Genomic DNA, 5,992 nt, shown 5'->3' on the forward strand with positions numbered 1-5,992 from the left:
TGTAAATATGACATCTAGAAATGTTTTTGAACCAATTAACAATTATCTTTGAATCTACAAAAATATGAATGCGTCACCTGATTCTAAGAAAAATAACATGAGAAGTTTCAGATCCATTATTTTTGCATAATTGTTTTTCCCTGATCCTAGACTGAGTTTCATCTTGAAAGAGTAGCTATGTGATAAATGAATATCTACCCCACCCCAATAGGAGTCCTCTTAAGAAGAGGCTCCATCGAACTATGCCCATAGAACAGAGAAATCAGTAACTTCTTCAATAGTGGGACGCGAACATAGAATGAGATAAGATTTTAAGATAAATGCATGTACCACTAAATATTGGGCTACCACAAAGTATGGAATAACATGTTTATCTAGAAAACAACAACTTTTCCTTGTGAGCCAAATTCCCCACGATAGTAGGAGAGGAAGAGCACGAAGCTTTTTTGGAGTAACAGAATTCCAGGATACATAATTGGAAGAGATTTTCTTTTGTAGGGCATTTGATCTTCCATAGAATTTTCCACCACCTAGAGAGAAAAGGGGGCTTCATACCTTCGATTAGAAAGACATACGCCAATTTAGGGGTGTAGTTTCGAGAGATTGCATGAGTCCACATTAGTGAATCCTCTCTATCCCTGATGCAAGAATCATATTCATTTAGATAGGCTATGAAATGTCGTTAGAGATCGTCCTAGTTTCCTTGTAGATTAAGGTGATGCGCTGAATGCCAGCCCTGCCCCCATATTGAGGAACTTTCCTCATCTGCAACGTGAGCCAATGTTTCAACTTCAATTGTTGAAAGATGATCTACCATATTTGCGGGAGACGATAGTTTGGGCCACTCGCAACCCATGGATTTGATCCAATTCTAACATGCTCCCCATTACCCACTTTCCGAACCAATCCCTTTTCAATCACCTCAAAAGAGTGAACAATCACCTTCCAAATAACTGAAGCATTTGATCTCCTTCGATTTGGGGCCCAAATCCATTCTATAATTGACCAAGGACTTTTGTATTTGTGCAAACCACCTCATACCATAAGCTACTTGTAGAGATCATAAGCTAGCCTAGCTTAGAAGCTAGAGCCTCATGGAGGCTTCACTCAATGAACCTATGACATATCACATGCGTTCATGGCATATTAAATAATACCTTTGATTTGACTACATATTGAAAAATGTTAGAAATTAATTAACGGAGCAATGAAATACACAAAAAAATTGTGTAGAAACAAATAAAGAAATGCATAAAACAAGAGAGGCACAGATGTATGTGGTTCATCCAATTTGGGCTACATCCATGGAGAAAAATTCAGTCCTTCCTTTTATATTATCCAACAAAATGGAAAGATACAATGTGCGACAAATGCGTTGTAATTTCCTCTTCGCTTTCACATAGCCTACTCTATCTTTTTCTCTCATAATAATAATACATAGTCGTAATAAATTCTCATAATACAATTCCCTCATATAAACCGAAGGTTTCCTTATAGGGAAAAAACCCTAGATTAACATAACTTCTACCGTGAGATCATCTGCATAATGAACGACCCAGAATTACTATGAAATTACAATATTTTACAAGACAAATTTTCATCTATTTTTAGCTTCCCCTAAGGGCGATTAAATGGGCGACATTGTAGCCTCGTAAGGAACATTGATCCAATGCAGCTGAAACAAAAAACCTTTGAACAATGAGGAAGATAATGAGTTTTCACACCCACCAAAAGATACCTCTAAAAATCACATTATTTAACCCCCTACCAATAGGAACCAGATGCACCTTTCTAATTTTAAAAACCACTGCTTTGAATAGATATTATAGATATCCATTTTTTCATTAACATTTTCCTTCCATGTGTCAATGCTTTATGGTTTGTATGCATGATTTGTTATGCCAAATTGTTAAGGTGGATACTTGCTTGCGAGTATGTATAAATTGTTGAAATGTATATATGGAAAGAGCCATCTTAAATAGGGATCTAACAGGAGCGAAGAGGGATCAGATTTCTTCACATTTAAATTTTTTTTATGACTAGACATTATCTAAATATTTTGGCTGAATATGAGCAAAATTTCAATTTAATTTTGATGACTGAGGTACAGTAGAATGAGCCTCTCGGCTCAATAATGAAGTTTGCATCTCATATATACTCAAATATACATGCTCAAAAGTAATATTTAATGTGTTAAATCTTTCATAAATAGATAATGTTTTTATAAACTATTTTTTAAAATTCTTAAATTTAATGTTGTGATATTTTCGAATAAAGTAACCTCTCCCAATAAAATTCAATAAATATAAATATAAATTTTTAACGTTCAATATAATTTCCTAACTCGCTCCCATCCAAACCACCTCCACCAATGTGAAACCCGGCCTATATGGCTCCCATCCAAACCACCTCCACCAATGTGAAACCCGGCCTATATGGCTCCCATCCAAACCACCTCCACCATTGTGAAACCCGGCATATGAAGTGTGAACCCTAGGTAGGTAGTTAGGGGCGAAGACAAGATGCCAACTAGGGATTGCCGTCCAACCCCATGAGAAGCATGATGTGTCCCCGTGTTGGGGTGCAAAGGCAGGTTTTGTTCCATGTAGAAAGTTATATCGCATTTATAAATATGGAAGTAACATGAAAGTCATGTTATGAAATCTGTTTCTAATATTTTTATTTTTATAATATCCAGTTAGTGGACCTACCCTCCGGTGGTGTGTACGGTAGTTTGAGATGGAAGTTTATATGGTTCATAATTTATTTATTTCACATATTGTCGGCCCAGAAATTTGGGTGCCCCATATGGAGTGGCGATCTCCGTATAAATATATCAAAATGGTTCTTCTCTTCTTCCTCACCATGTGAAACAATTTCTTTTGTTTAGGCGCAGTCGACACAATTTCTTTTGTTTAGGTGAAGGCTAAGAAAGGCGGGCAGTTACCACTTGGAAAAAGATGATGATGTCAACAGATACAGGTACTATAGAATTCAATGAAGGATGGGATATTATTCAGAATGGCATCCTAAAGTTGATAAATATTCTCAAAACAGATTTAAAAGGCGAGTTTCCTGTAACGGAGTACATTAACATTTATACAACTGTGTACAAAATGTGCACCCAAAGGCCTCCTTATGTGTACTCACAACAACTCTATGACAAGTACAGGATTTCATTGGAAGAATACGTTGCTGTCACAGTATTGCCAGCTTTAGGGGAAGTGCATGATCAGTTCCTGTTGAAAGAAGTTGAGAAATGTTGGGGAAATTATGACAAGGTGCTGGTTAGACTCATCTCAAATATGTTCTTTTATTTGGATCTTTACTTCGTGGGGCAAAACTCCCTGGTTTCGCTAGTAAAAGTTGGAGTGATGTGTTTCCGTGACGTGGTGTATCACGGTATCAAGATTAATGTGAAGAATGTGGTGATTGAGTTGATTAATCGAGAGCGCGAGGGAGAACAAATTGATCGCGCTTTGTTGAGAAACATTGTGAATTTTTTTGTGGAAATGGGAATGGATCGCTTGGATTTGTACCAAAAAGACTTTGAAGCTCCCATGTTGGAAGATACTGGAGCTTACTACTCTAGGAAGGGTTCATTATGGATATTAGAGGAGGATTCGTGTCCTGACTATATGATAAAGGCCGAAGAATGTTTGAGACGTGAGAAAGAAAGAGTTGCTCACTATTTGCATTCCAGCAGCGAGCAGAAGTTATTAGAGAAAGTAGAAAATGAAATCCTCTCCCGCTACTATATTCAACTTTTGGAAAATAAGTATTCGGGGTGTCATGTTTTGCTTACAAACGACAAGAAAGACGATCTTTCGAGAATGTACAGGCTGTTCTGTAGAATACCTCAAAGCTTGGAACCTTTTGCAAATATTTTTAAACAGCATGTAATCAGCGAAGGAATAAAATTATTTAAATGGGTGGAAGATGTTGTCAAGAATAATAATAATAATATAGATGACATTCCAGCACATGAGTTTGTGGAGAAGATTATTGAAGTGCATGATAAGTGTAGTGGTTACGTTGTGGAGGCATTTCAAAGAAGCAATATTTTTTATAAAGCCTTGAGGGACGCATTTGAAGTAATATGTGATAAAAAAGTCGAAGAAAGCACATGTGCAGAGTTTCTGGCTACATTTTGTGACAACGTGCTTAAAAAGAGCGGTTTAAGTGATGATCATATTGAGGGTATTCTTGAAAAGGCGGCGAATCTCCTTCAGTATGTTAGTGATAGAGATTTGTTTGCTGAATTTTACAGGAAAAAACTAGCTTCCAGATTACTACACCATAAAAGCGCAAATGAGAGCCATGAACGAGCCATGTTGTCAAAGATAAAGGATCAATATGGTCTCCAGCTAACGTCAAAGATGCAGGGCATGGTTAATGATTTCACACTGGCAAGGGAGACTCAACCTGACTTCAACACATATCTTCATGATTATTCAAATGTGCATCCTGGAATAGAGTTGACTGTTACAGTATTAAATAATGGGTTCTGGCCAACCTACAAGTTATTCAACCTCAATCCACCAGCGGAAATTCTTAAATGTATTAGGGCGTATGAAGGCTTTTACTCTACAAAATATCAGCATCGTAAACTTACATGGATGTATTGTTTGGGAAATTGTAAACTTATAGGAAACTTTGATACTAAGCCAATAGAAATTGCAGTATCAACCAACCAGGCAGTCATGCTTTTATTGTTCAATGATTTTGAAAGATTGAGCTGTGAAGAAATCAGTTCACAATTAAATTTGCGAGAGGAGGATGTTATTAGACTGCTTCATTCATTTGTATGTGGAAAGTACAAGATTATTTTGAAGGAGCCGGTGACTCAAACAATAACAAAAACTGATAGTTTTGAATTCAATGCTAGCTTCACCTGCAAATCTGCGAGGATTAAGATTTCACTTCCACAAATGGATGAGAAGAAGAGAGTCAGCGAGGTTGTAGATGGCGATAGATGCCATGCCATCGATGCTGCGATAGTTCGGACAATGAAGGCTAGAAAAGTCTTGAGCAGTCAGGAATTACTGGTTGAATGCGTTGAGCAACTGCAAGCCACGTTCAAACCAAAAGTTAACTTAATGCAGAAGCAGATTGAAGATCTGATTTCAAGGGAGTTCATAGAACGGGACAAAGAAAATCCTAATATCATTCGATATGTAGCATAAAAGAAATTGTATCATTTTCGGATATTGTTTTAGGCTACATTTTCAATCATTCATTTGCAGGATACGGAACTTTTTAATTGACTTTATGGATAATGTAAATTATTATTATTATTATTATGTAAATTATTATTCCTGCCGTTGTAGAATTAGATTTCATGTAAATTATTACTCCTGCCGTTGTAGAATTAGATTTCATGTAGCCGTGATATTACGAGTTTGTATATGTTTTGACATTCATTTTTTTTATTTGACCGTGTATGTATAATGTAATTAAAAACATTAATTTTCAGTACGTAATTAAAAACATTATTTTCGAGATTGTTTTATATTTAGTTTTTTATGCTGTGATTAGTTTCATCTACTTGAGTCATCATTATAGGCTTATATTCGGCTGGCAACAGAAGTCAAATAATGTTGTTGAAGTATTAATTCCAACTGCAGCAACCGTAAACCTTTGCTAAACTAGCTGTTTTATAGCACCGCCTTTTCACTGAGAGTGGTATTCTCCGGAGGGGCAACGATACAATTACCATCTGACGCGTGTCCTCAGTGCATTTTCCAAAACAACTTTTCATCGGAGCATAATGCTTATCAGTTCGATTGGAAGGAAGGCTAAAAACTATAAATGAAATTAATTGTGTTTGGTAGAACGTGGTGAAGTATTTTAATTTTAATGTTTTTTTAGCGGGAGTATGGCCACAAGTAAACTTTGGTAAAATGATTTAATTTTATTGTTTTTTTGCACTGACACAAGTAGATGAAACCAATCACAGCATAAAAACCAAATATAAAATAATCTATAAAAT

At 36.1% G+C, this 5,992-nt stretch overlaps 1 pseudogene; it reads left to right on the forward strand.

Annotated features, from left to right (window-relative positions):
* The first annotated feature begins 2,960 nt into the window (after nucleotides 1-2,960).
* On the forward strand, nucleotides 2,961-5,186 carry LOC149265591 (cullin-1 pseudogene; annotated as a pseudogene).
* Nucleotides 5,187-5,992: the final 806 nt, after the last annotated feature.

Source organism: Pinus tabuliformis, chromosome 6 (assembly GCF_031772625.1).
Source record: "Pinus tabuliformis cultivar Carrire ecotype Pingquan chromosome 6, CPIR1, whole genome shotgun sequence".
In the NCBI taxonomy this organism is placed as follows: domain Eukaryota; kingdom Viridiplantae; phylum Streptophyta; class Pinopsida; order Pinales; family Pinaceae; genus Pinus; species Pinus tabuliformis.